Source organism: Pantherophis guttatus, chromosome 2, assembly GCF_059756535.1.
Source record: "Pantherophis guttatus breed Tessera chromosome 2, ASM5975653v1, whole genome shotgun sequence".
In the NCBI taxonomy this organism is placed as follows: Eukaryota; Metazoa; Chordata; class Lepidosauria; order Squamata; family Colubridae; genus Pantherophis; species Pantherophis guttatus.
This window is the reverse complement of record NC_142064.1, coordinates 251,717,749-251,740,076: the sequence shown is the minus strand read 5'-3', so window position 1 is coordinate 251,740,076 and position 22,328 is coordinate 251,717,749. Positions and strand designations below refer to the sequence as shown.

General features: G+C 42.7%; 1 pseudogene across 1 annotated transcript; it reads left to right on the top strand.

Moving 5' to 3' along the window:
* Window positions 1–358: 358 nt before the first annotated feature.
* Window positions 359–14,926, top strand: LOC117667993 (cholinesterase-like; annotated as a pseudogene). Its single transcript, XR_015731697.1, has 5 exons — window positions 359–1,509; window positions 7,556–9,066; window positions 12,046–12,200; window positions 12,873–12,921; window positions 14,668–14,926. The product of XR_015731697.1 is annotated as a cholinesterase-like (transcript).
* Window positions 14,927–22,328: the final 7,402 nt, after the last annotated feature.

Genomic DNA, 22,328 nt, shown 5'->3' with positions numbered 1-22,328 from the left:
AGGGTTCGCTATAAACTTCTGCAGCAAACGCCAGGAACGATCTGACCCTCTTCCCAGCGGAAATGTTTAACATTAAAACCTCAAAGGTTCCCGCCCCAAACTCAACTTCCTCGCAAGCGCCATTGCGCAGGCGACAATACGGCAGCCTCTCCGTTTCCAAAGAGAGCTACAGGATTTCTATTGCCCGATCACACCCGCAGACTGTTGCTCTCTTTTATTTAGCAAACAGCTCGAACACAAAGCAACACTCGACTTAGGAAAAACGGGAGCCAAAGAAAGCCAGCAGCCCTGCAGATATCGCAGCTGAACCTCTCGTTCCGGCGAGGGTTGATTCAACAATTCGCTCTTGTCTCAAGGGGGGGGGGGAGCGGGAGGGGGCAGGTAATCCGGAGGCAGTTCTATGGGCCATTTGGTCCCTAACATGTGAGCTTCGATACCTTCTTTTCCAAAGAGAGAGGAAAGGTGGATTCAGGATTTAGGATATTTTTGAACCAATAAGAAAAATAAGATAACGAGCCAGTTATCCAGTGCATGGCAACCAAAGGCTCTCTAGCCTCTCCTGGAAAGCACATGGGAAATCATTTTACTGCTAGCGCCTTGCGTTCTTGTTTTTTTTTTCCCCTTCCTTAATTTGCCTCCTTTCCTAAAGAAAAATCAACTCTGACAGTCCTTTGGAAGGACAAATACTGAAGCTGAAGCTCAAATGCAAAAGGAGAAGGGGACAGCAGAGGATGCGATGGTTAGATAGATAGCGTCATTGAGGCAATGAGTATGAATTTAAGATTGCTTTGTGGAGGATGGGTGGGCGGTGGTTTGATCTTTAGAAAAATTCATTAGAAAAAATGAATTCATTAGTGGCCTTGTTAGATACAAAACATATTTCTGAACAAAATACAGAGAGCTTTCTATTTTTGTTACTTGGATTAAAATTTATTACTCTAATCTTTCAACCAAGATAATTTACTTGCCAATTGCCTCATGAAATTTATGAAGGAAATCCTTAATCTCTTATTATAAGGGTTCCTCCAGGATAAAAAGGTTGAGAAAGGTTCCTGTAGATCAACCTTGGCCACTTTTAAAATGTGTGGATTTTTAACTCTCAGAATTGCTCAATCAAGTTTTTTTAAACTATTTAGATTATTGCAAGAGGAATTTGGATGTGAAATGACAGGGTAGTCAACTGAAACTTATTTTCATTTTACAATTAGGTCCAGATGTATAAGCAGCATCTAAAATTCCTGAATAACTCTCAGAACTGATATGTTCCTTTCATGTGTGTTCCTCATGGGTGTAACTCCAAAAGAGTTGATTTCCTTGTTCCTTGTTTTATGTATAATTAGAATGGGAGGGGAGGATAAAAGTGCAGGCGAGAAGATTAGCGCATAAAAGCATTCTCCAATGCATCCTCTTGACATGTGAATCAAAAGTGTTTTGAACACGTAGCATCAGTAAATCTTCTTCCAAGCATTGCCATTGACAGTCTCCAAGCCAACAAGATGAATGTCTTCTGTAAGTACCTTTTTGCCTAAGACTCACTAACTGAATTATGGCTTGAATGGAATGTATTATTTAATATATTATGGCTTGAAGCATAGTCAGGCGAATGTTTAGCCTGGATTAGACATTTTTTATTACTGGTTCATTGCACAGTTAGCCAGATGTTCAGACTGGATTTGGCATTTTTGTCCACTTATCAAGTGGACCTGGGATAGGCAGATATTGATGTTTTATGCTTTTAGATGTATCGTCACAGGATGTCAGCTGTTCTGAGTAAGGCTGCCAATTGCAATTGACTGATGGTGAATTTGTCTATCATCATCATCATCTCTTTTATTCATTAACCATGAAACTCAGTCAACTGATCATTTAAAAATGTGTCACAAATACCATTGACTGGTGCTAATGGTTGACACAGGTTGCTGCCAGCGTCCTAGGTATCAACCAAATATCTTCTTAATTTTAATTTTAAAATTCTTAATTTTAAGATGATGATGATGATGATGATGATTATTATTATTATTATTATTATTATTATTATTATTATTATTTGTTCACAATGTGAAATCACAGGTGTATTATTATTCCATAATTAGATTTCAAGATTTCATAACCTTTTATCATTTAAAAATCAGTTGCCTTCAAATTAATGAGATGGGTTACAATTAATTTGCCTTGATACATTTCTAATACTTGTAGTAATAAGAGAAGAGCATACTAAAAACTAGTAAGTTAGGTTTGTCACAAAATCTTTGGTGCTACATATGACCTCCCTGAACCACTTACTCAGAACTTACTCAGTAACCATTTGAAATTATGAAGGTGATGGTCAAAGAGAGTTATGACTCATGCTGCCTAGAACTACTTAGAACTAAGGAGAAATTTCCTAACAGAATAATTAATCAATGGAATGACTTGCTCCAGAAGTTGTGAGTGCTCCAACAATGGAGGTTTTTAAAACGAGATTGGACAACCATTTGTCTGAAATGTTATAGTATAAGGTCCCAAAATGTACTTGGGTCACCAGAATGCTAAAGAGAGAGATCCAAGAAGAGGCTTGGAAAAAATATCAGCTTTTATTTTTGATCAAAGCAAAGAGCTGGGTAGACCATTCCATAACATACAGACAAAGAGGAAAGGCCACACCTTGGAGAAGGTATGGCATCCTTTTATACCTTCAGAGCAGAGATGGGTCACTTACCTTCCCTACTGGTTCGCAAATGTGAGCGTGTACGCCAGGTCTGCGCATGCGTACGGCCGTCTGTATATGCACAGTTGTCGCGCATTACATCTGAGTGGGTGGGCGGAGCCTCCCGCAGTCTTCGCTACCAATTTGCGCAATCCGGACAGAACCGGCTAAATCCCACCACTGTTTCAGAAACATCAGCTTAGTACCCAATTCTGGCCCCCTGGCCCATGCCTTCCTTATAGCCCTGCATTGCCTGTGCAGCAAGGAACAGGGGGGTTGAGTGCTTAGCAACACAGGTATTTGCCTGATTTGACCCTGCCAGGCCATGACACCCCGCACCAGGCACTGAGTTGTACACAAAAACAAGATAACCGGAGTTAGATCAGTGGTAGAAGCAAATGGCAGAGGCAATTCTAATTCTTACAGGAGCAAAGCAATTCTTACAGAAGTGTTATTATTACGTCTCAGTAATTCTATCTATTCTACTATTATTATGTCCCTTCAATAGGATTTCCTTCTTGAGCAGGGGGTTGGACTAGAAGACTTCTAAGGTCCCTTCCAATTTATTCTGGCCAGAGTTACAATTTTGCAGCAAGCCTGCCATTGTATGATAAAATGTTGCTGTTTTCAGACTCTTACTTCCCACATTTCCAGTTTTATGCCGAAGAATCAAACCAGTCTTGCAAGAAGTCTTTTAATGCAGTCATAAGTGTTACAGTTCTGTTAATAGGGTAATTGAATTAAGATCTTTTTAATTCAATTTAATTTGCATTCGTGTAGTTGGAATCTCCAATTCTATTAATTAATTTTTATTTATGAATGTAGAAATTGGTTCAGTAAGGCAAAACCTTTTAGTTACATTCTGACAATGTTTCTGTGCTTTGTTGGGGGCACTTTATCCAGACACGGGTGGTGATTAGAGTCAAAAGTCAGGAAAAGAATTTAGACAGCAGAACATGAGGAAACAGGGTGAGGAGTGCAATTTAGAATTACAGATTATAAAGTTTCTAAGTTGAAGAAAACAGAAGTCATAACCACCCTTTATAGAAATTTCTTCCTCAGGGCTTTTAGGTAACTTCCCCAGGTCTGGCATATTCCTGGCACCTCTAATTAAATTCTTTTAAGAAAGCAGTTGGGTTTCGACATCAGCAGCAAGAAGGAACAGTCATCATTTCAGTTCACAGTCAGGTCATCAGTTGGAGCCTGCAGCGATTTTCTGGAAAAGTTCAAGACCTTCTTTGCGTTTGTGGCCAAATGCCATCTGACTTCGCTTATAAAGGGAGTGAGTATGTGACTGAAGAAGCTAACTGCATAAGCAGCAAAACGCTTCAAACCAAAAAGAAAAGAAATCCAGTTGTCATGATTCAACTTTCAGACTTATAAAGGGAGTTTTTTTAAAAATGCAGAAGGCATCCATCTCATGGAGGAGAGGAGACGGGTTAATTCCCAGGACTGAAACAAACATGGAGAAGGAATGTAGTTATTTTTTAACTTGGAACGCTTTGATAGAATTGCTTTGAACATAGAAGGAAACATTTCCAAGGAAACAATGTGCATTCCACATTGGGATGCTTTGGAAAAACATTTGGAGCCATCAGCAGTCCTAGAAAGCTGCACCTCTTATTTTAGAATGGAATGGAATAAGAATAGAATAGAATAGAATAGAATAGAATAGAATAGAATAGAATAGAATAGAATAGAATAGAATAGAATAGAATAGAATAGAATAGAATAGAATAGAATAGAATAGACAGACTTGGAAGCAATAGAAATAGAATAACAGATTTGGAAGAGACCTTGGAGTCTTCTAGTCCAACCCCTGCCCAGGCAGGAAACCCTTCATCATTTCAGACAAATGGTTATCTAACATCTTCTTAAAAATTTCCAGTGTTGGAGCATTCCCAACTTCTGCAGGCAAGTTGTTCCACTTATTAATTGTTCTAACCGTCAGGAAATTTCTCCTTAGTTCTAAGTTCTCTCCTTGATTAGTTTCCACCCATTGCGTCTTGTTCAACCCTCAGGTGCTCTGAAGAATAGCTTGGCTCCCTCTTCTTTGTGGCAACCCTTGAGATATTGGAAGACTGCTATCATGTCTCCCCTAGTCCTTCTTTTCATCAAACTAGACATACCCAGTTCCCGCAACTGTTCTTCATATGTTTTAGCCTCCAGTTCCCTAATCATCTTTGTTGCTCTTCTCTGCACTTTTTCTAGAGTCTCAACATCTTTTTTACATCGTGGCGACCAAAACTGAATGCAATATTCCAAGTGTGGCCTTACCAAGGCATTATAAAGTGGTATTAACACTTCATGTGATCTTGATTCTATCCCTCTGTTTATGCAGCCTAGAACTGTGTTGGCTTTTTGGGCAGCTGCTGCACACTGCTGGCTCATATTTAAATGGTTGTCCACTAGGACTCCAAGATCCCTCTCACAGTTACTACTATTGAGCAAGGTACCACATATACGGTACCTGTGCATTTTGTTTTTCTTCCCTAAATGTAGAACCTTGCTTTTTTCACCTTTGAATTTCATTTTGTTAGATAGCGCCCAATGTTCAAGTCTGTCAAGATCCTTCTGTATCTTGAGCCTATCTTCTGGAGTGTTGGCTATTCCTGCCAGCTTGGTGTCATCTGCAAATTTGATGAGTTCCCCATCTATCCCCTCGTCCAAGTCATTGATGAAGATGTTGAAGAGCACTGGGCCTAAAACAGAGCCCTGGGGTACTCCACTGCGTACTTCCCTCCGTGTAGATGCAATTCCATTGAGGACTACACATTGAGTGCGGTTGGTCAGCCAGTTACGAATCCATCTGGTGGTGATGCTGTCTAACCCACATTTTTCTACTTTATCTAGTAGTAGGTTATGGTCTACTTTATCAAATGCTTTACTGAAGTCCAAGTAAATTATATCGACAGCATTCCTCTGGTCCACTAATTTTGTCACTTTGTCAAAGAATGCAGTAAGATTAGTCTGGCATGATTTGTTTTTGACAAGCCCGTGTTGGCTTTTGGCTATTACTTGGTTTGCTTCTAGGTGTTTGGTGATTCGTGCTTGATTATCTTTTCCAGAATCTTCCCTGGTATTGAGGTCAGACTGATAGGTCTGTAGTTTCCTGGATCTTTTTTTTTTTTTTCCTTTTTTGAAGGTGGGAACTACATCAGCTCTTTTCTAGTGCTCTGGCAGTTCCCCTGTGCTCCAGGATCTTTGAAAGATATAGTTCAGTGGTTCTGAGATCTCGTCTGCCAGTTCCTTCAGAACCTTGGGGTGTAATCCATCTGGTCCTGGTGATTTGAACTCATCTAGGGTAGACAGGTGTTCACTTAACATTTTCTTCCCTATTTTAACTTGTGTTCCTAATCTGTTTTTTGTGGTGCTGTTTTTGATAGGTTGGACTGTTTTTTTCTTTTGTGTAAAGACAGATGTAAAAAATGAGTTAAGTAGTTCTGCTTTCTCCCTGTTGCTTGTCACCTTCTTGCCACTTTCTCCCAGCAATGGGCCATTTGTTTCCTTGACTTTTTTCTTGTTTTTAATATGTTGGAAGAAGCGCTTTTTTTGTTATTTTTTACTTTAGTCGCAAGCCTTTGTTCATTGTGAGCCTTAGCTTTCCTCACTTCATATTCTGCCTTAGTTTTTTGCCCCTCTTTCCACTTTTTATACTTGTCCTTTTTGTCTTTCAGTGGTGGGATTCAGCCGGTTTGGCCCAGTTCAGGTGAACTGATAGTTAAATTGCTGGGTGGCCCCTCCCACCAATTGTGCCCCTGGGTGGAGGGAACCCACCACCAGGCTGGGCTGGAGCGTAAGGCTGGGAGTCGAGCCACTCGGGGCTGAATGGAAAGAGGCTGACGCTCCGTCCATTGTCCTGCAACTCCCTGGCTTGGGAAGGTGAATGTTGGCTGCGACAATGTCCATCTGAGCTTCCTGGTGCTGAGGGGCTGGGCCATCTCGCTCATGCTTAGTTGGCTCAACTGCTCCGGGAGACCAGCCAGTTACTGGCTGCATGACAATGTTGGGAAGCCCCATTCTCCAGAGTGCCTATGGTGCAGTTTCTGTTGCACTCCCCAGCTGAGGGTTGAGGCTTGCCCTGCATCCACTCGTGGTTCCAACAGCAATTCCTGGATTGGGGTAACTCTCACAGCTCTGCAGAGTCAGGTCTGGCTGCAACCTCTGTTCTGGCATTGGCTCCTTGCGTCGAGTGCCCAGCTGGCGTTCGGCTTCTGCAGTTTTCATGGCTTCCTCCATAGCCAGGGAAGGGAGTAGAGGGTGTCAGAAGAAGTTGCTGAGCCCATGCCTGCTGCTCCCTCCGTGGATTTCTTCTCTTCCTCCATCTTCCCTGAGTCTTCGCGCCACCCATTATCGGGTCGACACTTGGGGCTCAGGACTTGGGGGAGCTGCCTTAGTTGAAAGGGGATTCAGGTTAATGTCAGGGTTCCAAGTAACACCCCCAACAAAATCAAACTCCGAGGCTTGAAGTTCCTCAAAGCTAACTTTTATTAGAGATGTCATATTGGCACATCTAGGAAAACCCAAATCTGAGAGCTTCTGGGTTTTCCACACCCAAAAAAAAGTTCAAGACCTTGCCCCCACCCACATGTCCACCACACATCCAATCAGGTGCCATCCGGAACAGATGATACCTCCTCATTCTTCTCAACAAAGCTGCAAGGCACAATGGCCTTGACTTTCTATAAAGAATTTTATTTTGACTATATATCTTCTTCACTCTATACAATCCCCCCTCCCAATTTCCCACAGTAGAATTTGTGGCAAGCCTGAAGCCTGAAGGCACAAAGGTAGAAAGATGGCTTCCAGGTCTGACAGTGTGTTTATACAGTATTGGAATAATCTCATATTGGGTGTAACTTTTTCCAGGTCCATCGACTCGTCCTACTGTTGCAATGCCTTGTCTGCTATGCCCGTCTCTCTTGTGCTGCCTCCTCCTCCTCCTCCCCTTTCCATTAGCCTCCAGTACTGCTTCTAAAGGAGACACAGTGGTCATAACTAGCAGTGGCCCTATTAAGGGCAAGCAGTTCCTGGCCGGCATTGGATCTGTGACAGCCTATCTAGGCATTCCTTATGCTAAGCCTCCCCTGGGGAACTTGCGTTTCCAGAAACCTCTTCCGCATCAGCCATGGAAGCAAACATTGGAAGCCACCAGTTTTGGCAATTCCTGTTCTCAATTTATTTTCCTGGAAGACCCTGAAGCAGAAATATGGTCTCCTAAAACACCACTGTCAGAAGATTGCCTTTCCCTCAACATCTGGGTGCCACACCCACAACCTTCTTCCCCAGTCCCTGTTTTGGTCTGGATACACGGAGGGGGATATTTAATGGGCACATCTTCTGTGGACATGTTCAATGGGGCACCTTTGGCTGCCGCTGAGAACATCATTGTGGTCACCATCAATTATCGTTTGGGAGCCCTGGCCACCAGCTGCTCCGGGGAACCTTGGCTTATGGGACCAACAGCTGGCCCTGAAGTGGGTAAAAGAGAATGCGGCTGCCTTTGGGGGAGATCCTTCTCGGGTGACCCTTTTCGGCCACAGTGCTGGAGGAGCTTCTGTGAATTTCCATCTTCTCGCACCAAAAAGCCAGGACTTTTTTGCCCAAGCGGTGATCCAGAGCGGAATAGCCAATGCCTTCTATGCTTGGAGGTCTCCTGAGGAAGCCAAACAAAAATCACTGGAATTTGTTCATCTGCTAGGTTGTTCCAAGGACAATACTATCAGCATAGTGCATTGTCTGCAAACAAAAAATGTTTCTGAACTTATTCAGCATGAAATAGCTCTGTTCTTCAAAGGTGGCTTCCTTGTCAATTTTGCCTTCAGGCCAACTGTAGATGGGGAGTTTTTGCTTGGTGAACCAGAAAAGCTCATGGAGGAGGGGCAAATTCAGGTCAAACCTGTCCTCATAGGTGAAACCTCTGATGAAATGGCCACATTTGTCCACTTCGTTTTCTCTAACACCACCCACAATCTCATCAACCAGGAGCAGCTTCTGAAAGGAATTCAGCTGTTGGTGCAAAATGCAACTGAAGATTTTATTCGGACTATTGCACTGAGGTACAGTGAAGGAAACTACGGCCCAGCACAATACCGCTCTGCTCTGTCCCACTTCTATACAGATCGGATCATTGCATGTCCATTGAGGGAAGCTGCAGGAAATATCAGGAAAACTGGGAGTCCTGTATATGCCTATTTATTCGCACATCGCCCTTCATGGTCAGTTTGGCCCGAATGGATTGGGGCATCTCACGGTGCTGAAGTTCCTTTTGTTTTTGGAACCCTTGAATCAACGCTGCCTTTCAATCAAACATACACAGAGGCTGAAGCCAGGCTGAGCCGTCAGATGATGCACTACTGGGCAGAGTTTGCCAGAACTGGGTAAGTGGTTCACTTTATTTCTATAAATTTGTATTGTAAATACAAAGAAAGCCCCCCCCCCATTCAACAAATGCACTTTTATATCTAAAGTAATGCAGCCATAAAGAAATGCACGCTATTCCTTTGCGTATGTTTTCAGATTGTGTTAATACAAGTAGTTCATGATTTACGACCACAGTTGGGACTAGAATTTCTGTTGTTAAGCAAGACAGTTGTTAAGTGAATCATACCCAATTTTTAAATCTTTCTTACCACAGTTTTTAAGCAAATCACTGCAATTTTTATGTACAATATATGATTATGTGAATCCAGTTTCCTCCACTGACTTTGCTTGTTGAAAATCAGCTGGGAAGGTTGCCAATGGTGATTGAGTGACCCTGGGACATTGCAGCATTGGAAATACATGCCAGTTGCCAAGCAGCCAAATTTTGATCACGTGACCGTGAGGATGCTGGAATAGTTGTAAGTGCAAGGACCAGTTGTAAATCATTTTTTTCAATGCCATTGTAACCTTGAATGGACGTTAAATGAATAGTTGAAAGTCAAGGACTACCTGTACGGGAAACAGCCCTGAAATTTTTAAGAATTCTTAATAATGTCACTTATAAATCATTGTTCTTTTATGAGTTCAGTGTTATCACACATATTCCAGGGTACATTATTTCTCCAAGTGGAATAAAGAAAGCAAAAGGGAATTTTTTAGAAATTTAGAATAAAAAGTTATTCTACCATTAAGAGAACGAGCAAAGGCTTGCAAGGGAGTAAGTAGTGAAGGGGAAACTCACAAGATTGAGGGTGCCCAGGTTGTGAGGATTGGGACTGGCAGATCCAAGAGTCTATGAGGAGCTGACCTGGGTTTGGATCAGCAAGGAGGAGACATAAGAGATTTCACCAAGCCAAACTCCACCCCTCCCTCAAAGTCCCCTTTGGGAGTTCCCCTTGGTTGTAGTTTGTCAAGTCAAAACCAGTCGCTTTGGAAAAGAGCTACATCAGAATAACAGAGTTGGAAGGGACCTTGGAAGCCTTCTAATCCAAACTCCTGCTCAAGCAGGAGACCCTATTCCAGTGATGGCTAACCTTTTTGTCCAAAAACATGCACATGCGCACAACAGCATGCATGCATGCCCACACCAGTGGTGGGTTCCTCCCGGTTCGGCCCGGTTCTCCCGAGCCGGTAGCGGTGACGATATGATGTCACCAAACCGGTTCTGCCTCCCCGCCCACCCCCCGCGTTATTCTTACCTTTTATTTGGCCCCACACCCAATCTATTGCTGCCTCCTGTTGAGGTGTAAATAAATCAATGTATCGTAAACCTTTATCTCTATTAAGATCTACTTTAACAAATGAGCCTCTGAAGCAGTTAACAATAAATGTTTTTATTAATATAAAAACAAAACAATATATATTCAAATATTAAATAGTATTTTATTACTTTGCTTAAATATCCTGTCAGATATATATATGTATGTATGTATGTATGTATGTATGTAATCGCTCTAAGCGATGTTAGTTCTGGCTATTCTTCCTCAGAAGAAAGAGTCTGTTAAACCATCAGAACTGCCCTTCTAACTGACTTCCAAACTGCCCACAGTTTTCTAACAGAAGAGCTCGGTTTTCTGTCAAGAATCTCCTTTTATACTGTCAACTGTGACAGTTAGGGGAGGGAATATAAAAGCCCAGGAGATTCAAACCTATTAGCTGCTTTCTGATTGGCTTATTTACTTGTCCATTCCAAAAGCCATTAATAGGCACAGCAATTGAGAAATAACTTTTCTCTCAAACCTCCTGAATCCCAGCTGATGGCTAGAGGGAAAAAAACTGTTTAAACTCTTGCCGCGGGGCTTCAAAGGGCCGCCCTACAGAGGACCCAGATTGTTAGGGGGAAATATGCTATTTAGTATACTGTCGATTGTTGTAAGTCGCCCAGAGTCCTCGGAGAGTGGGCGGCATAGAAATATTAATCATCATCATCATCATCATCATCATCATCATCAGTGTTAAAAGAAAACAAATTAGTAGACCGATGCCTGCAAAAATACATGAGTAGATCAGTGCCTGCAAAAATAAATGGGTAGATCGGTACAGCTCTGCAAGCAGTTAAAAGCCTGGTAGACCAGTACCTCTGCTAAATCCTAAATAATTGTCACATGACCATCAAGCCATGCCCACAAAATAAGCCACGCCCACAGAACCGGTAGTAAAAAAAATTAGGACCCATCCCTGGCCCACACCCATAATACAATGCACGCACAACACCCCCTGTGTATGTGCATGCCACCCCCCCATGCGTGCTCTCCCGCCCCCGATGCATGCGCATGCGACACACACACACACACACACACACACACACGTGCCCCGTTTTGGGTCTAGCAGGCCTCCCTGAAGCCTCCTGGGACCAAAAAAAGGGGCACACACACCCCCTGCGCTCCCCCTGCCCCCCCCCCCATGAATTTAATGTTGTAACAGATGTTACGTCTGCCTTGTATGCAGCTTTATTCCTCTCTGGCATTCATCTCCATTGTTCAGTAATGCATTTCCTGCCTCTCTAGGATTATCTGCTCCTATGAGGCACTTTCTGTTCCTTTTGGATGTATATAGTTATATTCTCGATGGCTTGTATAGTGTTTTAACTGTATTTTGATTAAACAACAGCGCTGCAGAGACCCGAAAATAAGGTGGCCAGCGGGAGGTGCGCGTGCAGAACTCAGCTGGGGTAAGGGCTCGTGTGCCGGCAGAGAGGCTTATGCGTGCCACCTGTGACACGCATGTCATAGGTTTGCCATCACGGCCCTATTTCATTCTGGACAAGTGGCTGTCCAATCTCTTCTTAAAAACCTCCAGCAATGAAGCACTCATAGCTTCTGAAGGCAAAGCTGTTCCACTGATCAATTGTTCTCACTGTCAGGAAATTTCTCCTTATTTCTAGGTTGGTTCTCCCCATGATTAGTTTCCATCAATGTCCTTTTCTTCCTCCTTAGGAATCCCACTGGGTCAGCAGCCAGCAAGGATGAGTGGCCACTCTATAATCCCACAGAGCAGAATTTCTTCCTTCTTAATACTGAGCCATTCCAGGAAAGGGTGAAAGAGCACTGTGATTTTTTAAAGAGCCTTTTTTCAAAGGCTGAAGAGACACGTAAGTTCAGCTATTAGTTCTGCCTTTGGAAGGGAGTAGTGGTTGATGAAAAAGATATTTTTAAAAATCATTTATATATAAAATATAGACATTGCCCATCTCACTCATAGAGCAATCTCTAAAAAATGACTTTATTGCCACTCTTTGCTGAAACATACTCATTTGATTTTGCACTGGGCAATTTTGTAATGCTAGTGATAAATTTTATAGAGCAAGCATATTTCATGATGTTCCAAGAGTTGGGTCTCTAGTAATATCCTCTAAGTAAGCCTTAATTGCTCACATAAAGATAACAACAACAACTATAATGAATCCGAAAACATCTGGATCATCTTTTGACCACCATCGTCATTGACAAAATCCCTCTCAGTCAATTGCAAAAGGCAGCTTTATTTGGAATAGCTTACATCCTGCAATGATAACTTTAATACTATCAAAAAATATCTGCCCATCCCAGCTTTTTGGGAAGGACTGAGTAGGTGGACAAAAAAGTCAAATCCAGTCTAAACATCTGGCTGTCCATGTGACAACCAATAATGTTTTGATATATATTTAATAAATATATATTATGCCATGCATCATGGAATCCTCAGAATCCTACTTCTAGATTTAGATTCTTTAGTGATAAAATGTACACCTTATCTTGATATCTCATTTTTCTTCGTTCTGCAGAGAAGTCCAAAGGTGATTCTGTTTCCTCAGACTAGGAAGAAGACAGCAGGTAGGAATCCAGTGCTTGGTGGTAGTAACGGCCAGCAATTGGGATAAAGTTGGATGATTTCAGAAGGGGACTAGACTTCTTTCTAAATAGTAGTTTCACATCGGCATGCCAAACAATTTTTAAGTAGCACTTTTGTGGCTCAGCTTCACTGTGTGAAACGGAAGCTCTCCAAGCTGATGCCAATGGCTTTTGTGGAAGAGGAACCTGGAGAAACCTCTAGATCTCAGCATAAACAAGTACAGATCTTGGGCATAGGGAAGGAAGGAATTGAGCCACCAAGAGTAACTTACAGAGAAGGTTACACAGTGCTGAGAAAGAGAAAGCATGAGAATGAAATTCAGCCTGGGGGGGGAATCAGTTTTCATATGAATGAGACTATTTAATAGACAAATGGAGACATTGGGAATGTGTCCTTGTAGCCCAGTGATAAATGTTATCAGAACATTCCCATAGGCACCTCTGAATCTCAAGATGCAAATATTTCTTCTAACGAAGACTATTGTCCTCTCTAGGTAACAGAAGGGCAGGAAGTAACTTGAGATCAGTTAGGTTATTAATTACCAATGGATATGCATGCATATAAGTCCCCCTCCATTTTGAAATGTATAAATATGAGTGAATTTGTCAGGTCTGCCATCATAATGGCTTCAGCCTACTTTGCTTCGCTGGCATCCTGCCATAAAAGGCGGGGAGGGGGAGAATGGGAAGGGGGATGATAGGGTGACAGAAGCCAGAGGTGTCAATCTGGAACAGACTGGTTGATCCAACAACAGGAGCATGAGAATGGAATGCGAAACTCCACCAAAGAGGCACCAAACCTTAAAGCTGTTACCAAAACTCCTAATATTATTGGACTCTTAAAACTGGTCAAGATGGGAGGACCTGGGAGAAGGGGAAAAGGCAGACTTTGCACAGGAATACTCAAATCCATTTTTTTTGCGCTGTAACCACTTGACGTTAGTAAAAGTATACCTTTTGCTACAAATGGATTTGAGGGTCTTTCTTTCCTAAACATCCAAGCTGGAACAAGCCTGACAGCATCCTTTTCTCTGCAAGAGTTCCTCCCATTATTTTCTCAAGAGAATTTCTCCAGTGCACACTGTTAACAGTAAATATTGCAGTGAGCATTGATTACATGCTTTGGGTCCTGCATTTTGATTCCACAAACCCCTCCATGTTTAGTATAAGGGGAATGCAGAGCACCTTAGTTGGACTTTTAAGGTTAAGATTAAGGCACCAGACTTGACATCAGGAGACTGAGTTCTGATCCTACCTTAGCCATGAAAGCCAAAAAGGTAGGATTAGAATTCACAGTCTGATAACTTTTAGCCTGGTGACTTAATTTTAAAAATCCATCTAAGGTACTCTGTGTTCCCCTTATAATAAATAGGCTGACTAGTCACTCTCTCTCAGCCCAATCACCTCACAGGGTTGTTGTTGTTGGGAAAATAGGAGGAGAAAGGAGTGTGGGTTATGTTCTCCACCTTGGGTTATTTGTAAAAAAAAATAAAGGTGAGATACATATAATAAACAAAAATAAATAAAATCATCTTATTCTACCTTACTACAGAGAAGAGCATCCTGGAATCTCTGCTTTGCCTGTGTCTTGAACTGGCCTACTATGAAGGGCTGCCACATAGGTTGAACCTCTTTGAAAATGGCATCCATATCTCAAAGGCACCATTTGAAAACCTAGTTACGGTTTTGGTGGCTTCAGAATAATGGTTGTGTGTTTATTTCTCTCAGGAATCAATCAAGACTTCTCTTTAAAGCCTGGTGAAATGATGACAAGCTGCACCAGAGAACCTTCCAGAAGCATCCATTGTCCTTTCAGAGACTGGCTGGTGGGAACTTGGAAGACAAATAAGGAGACAACTAAAACCCACATCACTTTTGCTGTTAAAATAATAAATTGCTAGGAGTAATTTGTTATATCTTGATTTGAGACAGGCTTTTAATTAATCCTGCTCCTTCAAAAAGAACCTCTTAATAAATACGGTCTGAATTCTTAGGATAAAAATCCTTTTATTTTCACAACAACATAAGAACTTGATGCAATATGGAAAAACAAATAAAGGAAACAGGAATTTTGCCAAATTTTGCTATAACCTAATGACTCACATATCTTTATCATAGGGCTGAACTCCTTAAATTTAATAAATGGGCAGGTTTGATATTCTAGGTATTGCAATCAAAATTATTTTAATATATCCTGATATGGAGAAACCAGTTTAGGCAGGATGCTTAAATTAGGACATGATCCATTTAATTAGAGATGTTTTCTCATGTGCTGTAAAAACATCCATGTGTTCTGGTTTGGAAAGGTAGGGTTCGGGTTAGCAGAAATTCATAGCATTAAGAGTTGGGCTTTTCAAAGTTTTCTCCTTAGCAACTATCTACTGAAACTACCTCCATTACCTTCCCATATCCCAAACTCCCAATGTTTCTCTTGAAAGTTTTTGGGAAGACCCATCTCTACTTTTTGTGCTTTCAATCTGGATTCCACTGATGATACTGTCAAATACAATAAAAGACACATCTGTTAGAATGACCCAAGGAGCAGGCTGAGCATACTGTTACAAGAGGACAGAAAAGTCACACACAGCAATGTTTAAAAAGATAGAAATGACTACAAGAATGATTTTCAGGCGGATTGAATAAGAAGGATAGGCCTAAAAAATAAAAATCTGCCTTTTAACAAAATGAAAGAATGGCATACAACGTTGAGGAGGAGAATAGACAATTGAAAGTAACAGCCAGAGGAAGAAATATGAATATATCAATTGAGAGAGAGAAGGAAGAAATGGATAATGAAACACTAAATCAGATTATCATAATTTATTCACAAGTGATAGTGCCGTCCCCATTCAGAAACAAAGTTTGATTAGAATATCTATTAGATGGTTGATACATCTCCCAATCATTTTACAGCAGTGGCAGAAGACTTTACTATCTACATAGGGAAATCCCTAAACTAAATTGCATGTGACTTTTTAAATTAAAAAATAGATTATATCACTCACAATAAATGCTTCTTCAGAAGAAAGCATTTATTTTGAGTGATATAGTCTATTTTTTAATACTCTTCTTCAGAAGAGTTACATTACTTAGATTGTACCCTCAGGAAGGTTTATGCCTTAGACTAAAATGTGTTAAACCTCCAAAGATTCCTTTTGATTTTTGCCTACCGTAGATTAACATAACATGAAAAGCACAAGCAAAAGAGAGGCAAAATAGGATCAAGGAGATAATCAATAAAGCACACAGAGATTTCCACAGAAAAGGTCAAAAACCCAAGGATGGCCATAATAGTGTAACACACATAACAAACTGATCTTTGATCATACTTAGATGACTACCATCTTGATTTTTTTTTTAAATAATTCCCTGCAGACGCCCTTGTTTAAAATGAAGAAAGACAAAGTGGGCACACAAGAAGATGTACAGGGGGAATCAAGCATGAACATCTTTTGAAGCGTTATTAAAGTCAATGTGATTGGCCAGCTAGTCAGGCCAGAAGAAAAGCGCATCACACCCAGAGGTGAAATGCTCCCGGTTTGGACCGGATCACCCGATCCTGTAGCGATGGTGGCGGGTGGTTCGGAGAACCCATAGCAAAAATCCCTGCCTCCACCGCTATGCCCAGCTGAGCCACGCGATCATCGGAGGCTTTTTAAAAAAATTTTAAAAGCATTTTTTCTACAACCTCTTCGGCCGAAAAAATGCTTTTAAAAGTAAAAAAAAAGCCTCTGATGATCGTGCAGCTCAGCTGGGATTGTCAGAGGCTTTTAAAAGCATTTTTTTACAACCTCTTGGTTGTAGAGGTTGTAGAAAAAATGGTTTTAAAAGTTAAAAAAAAAGTTGGCCACACCCACTCAGTCACATTACCCCCCCAAGCCACGCCCACAGAACCGGTAGAAACAAATTTTACATTTCACCACTGATCACACAGTCTCTGTTTTCAACAATATCACAATTTTGTCCTTATGGGACTGACCTGGGAGGACTTCCCATGCCTCAACATTATTCTACCTATGACTATCAGGTAAATGGTGGAAAACTCTCCAAAGACATTTCCAGCAACTGAAAAAGGTTGAAACCATCATTCTATTAATCCCAAAGCCTGCAAATTAACAGAGTGAGGCACTCGGGCCCTTAGGACTAAAGCCAACGCACAAAGCTACATACATTTTAATTTCTTTGAGGAAATAGCTGCACTGTTTGAAGTACTTGTGAAAAAGTACTTGATTCATAGAATCAAAGTGGGAAAGGGGAGATGAGACAAAAGCCATTGGCAGTTGGAAAGTCTGAGTAAGAGCACAGGTTGTTATATGCCAATTCAATCAAAGATAACACATGTCGTACCAGTTTTGTCTTTTCCAGTTTCCAGTTGTAGAAAGTTAGCACCCACCCCTCTCTTAGAAGAATGAAATATTTTAGGAAATATTAAAAAAGCAGAATATTATATTTCCTAAATGGAGAAACATTCTCTTGAAAAGCAGCCGCCACCTTTCTTAATAGCAAACAGCAGATGCCAGTACTTAAGAGATAAAGAGATAGCTATCTCTATTCATAAGCAATTTCCCTGCAGCAAGGTCTGAACAAAGGTAGGATTATCCCTCAGCCACAATAGGAATTGCCCAACAAGTCCCTTCACTGTATCAACCAAATTTCAACCAAGCTTAGCTCAGACAAACTCCTAAGATTTGTACATGGCCTCTTTGGGCAACCCTCCTCCACCCTCCTTTTCCTCTCACAACAGGATGTGGCTTCTCCCTGCACTAAGGCTCCAGCCATCGCCTTGCCTTATCCCCCCGCCCCCCGGCAGCTCTTCGGCCGAGCACAGCGGGTGTGAGCTCCAGACCGAAGCGGCAGGAAGCAAAACTACAGGGCCACTCCATTCCTGCACTAAGGCTCTGGCGACCCTCCTCCTCCTCCTCCTCTCACGACTCCTTGGCCAGCTGTGGCAGGGCCAGGAAAGTGCGCACGCACAAGTAGACCCTCCTTCAGTGAACGGTTGCCCACCAGTAGTGAAATTGAAACGGTTTCCACTGGTTTGCTGGCCACACATGCGCGGTGTGTGCCAAGCACGCACTGTGCACACTCATGCGTGGTGCATGGTGCGCACCAAACTCACAAGTGCACATGCATGCACAATGCATATCAAAAGGAGGCTTGGGAAGGTAAGTAGAACAGTGAGGGGAGGATCAGCTGTGTCGCGCAATTTAGATTCATTAGAAAGCAGGATTTCCTGCTTTCCTGCAATTTTAAATCGCGCGGCACAGCTGATCGTTGGAAATACCAGTTCAGAGGAACCGGTAGTTTTTTTTTACTACCAGTTTGCCTGAACCGGTGCGAACCAGAAGCATTTCACCACTGCTGCCCACCCCGTGTGCGCCCTTGCTGCGCCTTGGCACTTGCTTTAAAGAATTGCAAACAGATGCAGCATTCCTTTCTCTGTGCTCTCCAAAATATATTTTTTTGCATTTGAATTCAAAATGCAGTGGTATAGTACAAGAGAGCAAGTAAGAATACACAATTAAGAAATATTATTTGAAATAGGTGCTTTATCTGTGGCAAGTCTTCCCAGCCACTGTTTTGCAAAAGCATTCACAACAATAAATATGCATCAGAATCTAAATATAGGGCTCCAACTTTAGATGACATTTATGGCTGCTTATTTTGTTTCTACTACTAGTAAAGAAATGAGTGAGAAATCATAATTTTTATAATTATTCATGAAGTGGGGTGTGTGTAAAAGGTGGTACTGATCACAAATCATAACAGCATAAGAACAGACACTAAGCACCAGATCCACAGAAGCAGGGGTTTACCACACTAGGTAGAACCCAAGGGGTAGATCAGTGTCTCTCAGCTGAAAGATGTATGGACTTTAACTCCCAGAATTCTCCAGCCAGCCATCAAGGAGTTTCCACAGAAGATTGTGGAGAATAATAGAGCTAAGAATCTGTGGGAGTTCCAGATCCAGAAGGATAGGCAGGTATTAGATAATCAACCAGACACTGTAGTAGTAGACAAATTAATAGACAAAGACCAGAAGAACTCGGGAGGCCAGGTAAGTGGGGCGAGGCAAGGTGCCCCTCGATGTGAGTGATGTGGAGTTGGCCATGCCCACCCACTCACATGCCCACCCAGCCACACCCACCCAGCCACACCCACCAAGCCAAGCCCACCAAGCCACGCCCACAGAACCGGTAGTAAAAAAAAATTGAATCCCACTACTAGTTGGAAGGGATCTTTGAGATCTTCTAGTCAAACCCCCTACCATTTCAGACAAATGATTGTCTTCTTTGTTAAAAACCTTGGAGAGGTCTCGGTATTCTTTGAGAACTTGCTGGCTGCCAGGCAGCTCGTCACTGGCGGGGGCTGTGGTTTCGGGTCTGCTGGTTCTGCCAGGGGCCATGGCTTCCTGGTGTTGGTCTGATTTAATGGGTAGAAGTGGCCCAATGCCGATGTTTAACTTCCTATAGCTATCCTCCCAGGAGATGGTGGGTCCCCCTTTGTCCAGCCAGGCAAGCCCTAATATAATTGATTCAGTCATTTTTGGGGCTATGACAAATTGGATGAGCTTTCGGTGGCGACCCATCTCCAATCTGACGAGCTTGGTGACTAATGTGGCAGGGGGCCCTCCAATTAGTGTTCCATCAACCTGTTCAAAATGGATGGGGTGCACTAGGGGTCTCGTGCATATGCCTAGTTGCTCGACTATGGGGAGGCTGATTAGGCACTGAGCACAGCCCATGTTTATGACAGCCTCTATTTCTCCTTGGATCCCCTTTCTGGCACTACTATCTTAGTTTTGATAGTAAATGGCCAGATGGCTGCATTCATCATCAGGTCATCATCCCCGCTGCCTTCCTCCACTGGGGCTGGATGGTTTTCGCTGGCTGGAGTTCCCTTGGCTTCACGTGGAAGGACCAGACTTTCAACAGCTTATTGGGCGAGTCATCCTTTGTTGGGTGGCTTTTGTGGGGTTCTCCTCATCCCAGCCACAGTTGGAGGCCGGGCTTGGAGGACCGGGGCCAGAGCCAAGAAGTCGGAAGCCCAGTGCCCATATTGACCACACTGGTAGCATTTGACAGTTCCAGACAGTGTGGGAGCCAGAGCTTCAGCTTTTTTCACTTGGGCTCGGTGCCTCAGGGGCCTTCTTGCTGGCTTGTCCACAATTGGTCTCATGTGGGGGTGGATTTCCAGATCCAGAGCGACAGCTGTATTGTACCATGCTTGTATGCGGTCTGGTAACCCCCTGATGCCGCAAGCTTGCCTGAGGTCTGGGTCGAGGGCCTCCTTAAAGTGATGTATTAGTAGGCACTCCAGCCAGTCCCTTAGTTTCCCAGCCAGTCTCCGAAACTCCCAAATTAATTCTTTCATGGGCCAGCTGGCTTGCTTCAGTACCTGGATTTGTGTTTTGGCTTCTACTCAATGGGCCATGGTCCTGAATCGAGTCTTCATCAGATGGATGAATTCATTGGCATCTTCCAGCTCAGCGGCTTCTTCATCATGGAGCTCAGCTATCCATTCTGTCGCTTCCCCTTCATTCATGCTGTCCACAATGGCCAAGATTAATTCCCGATCGGATGTGTACTGGTGTCCATACTGGTCAATGTGGGTCCAGACTTGGCTGAGAAAATAGGCTAGCCTCCCTGGGGTCCCATCAAATGTCACTCGGAACCGCAGAGGGAGGGCAGCTGGTGGGACCTGCTGCTGATCTTGAGCAGGTTGCTGGCTGGGCAGCTGCTGCAGGGCTTGGACCTGCAAGGATCTGCTGCTGGGCCTGTGCCTGTTGTGGGATTATGTCTTGGGGCTTGAAGTGGAGGCTGCGGTTGGACTGGAGCCTGTTGCAATGCAGTGACTGGTGGCTGGAAGGGCCAGAGATGCTGGAAAGGCATCGGTTGTGGGACCAGAGCCGGTGTCCATTGGTATTGCACCCATCCTTTGCCAGGATAATATGCCCACCCAGGAGGGATTTGGCTCACTGGCAGCAGTCCCAAAACCTGTAGCTGCTGTGGGATGGAAAAACACCAGAAGCCTGGTTGCGGTCCCAATATTCCTTGGCTGGGCTGGTTCAGCAGGCTGGGCTGTTGGGTCATTTGTATCCCCAGATTTACCACTGCCACAGCTGGTCCAGTCTGAAGAGTGAGGCTATAGTCCGAGCTGCTCCGCGCCATGGAATGAGGCTGGCGCTCCACTCAGTTGCGCTGTAAACTCTTGGCCCGGGAAGCTGAACATCGACTCCACCTAGGCTGCTCGATCCTGAGGGATTGAGTAGCGCTGCCCATGTTGTTGTTGTTTTATACAGTTGTGTATATATATTTATTATAAACTCAGTTGAAGCCAATGGGTGTTCCTATTGAATAAACAAGGATTATATTGCATGCTAATGGTTCACTGTCTTCTCTTGTCTGTTCTATTAATCTTATGCCGGATATAACTATTACTTTGTCCATGTTAACCGCTATATCTGTAATAATTATGTATAATTTTGCCATGTGTCTAAATTAAGAAAATCCAAAGAATTTGCTACCAACATTGACATATACATTCCAGGGGTGAAATCCAGCAGGTTCTGACAGGTTCTGGAGAATCGGTAGTGGAAATTTTGAGTAGTTCGGAGAACTGGCAAATGCCACCTCTGGCTGGCCCCAGAGTGGGGTGGGAATGGAGATTTTGCAATATCCTTCCCCTAGGAGTGGGGAGGGAATGGGGATTTTGCAGTATCCTTCCCCTGCCACGCCCACCAAGCCACGCCCACAGAACCGGTAGTAAAAAAAATTGGGTTTCACCACTAATACATACCACCTTTGCATACTACACTTTGTATCACATTACAACACATTCCTATGTGTATGGATCCACACTTTAACTTTAGTGGGACTTTTCCCCCCAGGAACTTCATATATAGAATGTATTGCACAACAGTGTTAATGTAGCATATACATTCATCTCAATTCTTTGCTATTAGCATACATTATGCAATAACTTAGACAAACTTAGACAAACCTGACCTCCTCTCCTTCCGCCGCGAACTGAAGACGTGGCTCTTTCATCAAATGGGCTGACCCGTTGGGGGATTTTTACATTGAAATAATTTTAATTAATTTTTAATTGGATTTTAATTTTTATGTAATTTTCAAATTTGTTGAATGTTTTCTTTGTAAGCCGCCCTGAGTCCTTCGGGAAAAGGGTGGCATATAAATTACATCAATAAAATAAAATAAATAAATAAACTTAGATAAATCACAGAGAAACAAAAATAGTATTAATTTAAAATTATTAGATGATGCTCACAAATACATGTCACCATCTTACGAGAAATTAATTTATTTTTATATTACTAAGATGTTTACAGCAAGTATTTTGTAAACCAGCCTAGCTTTAAAGTGTTC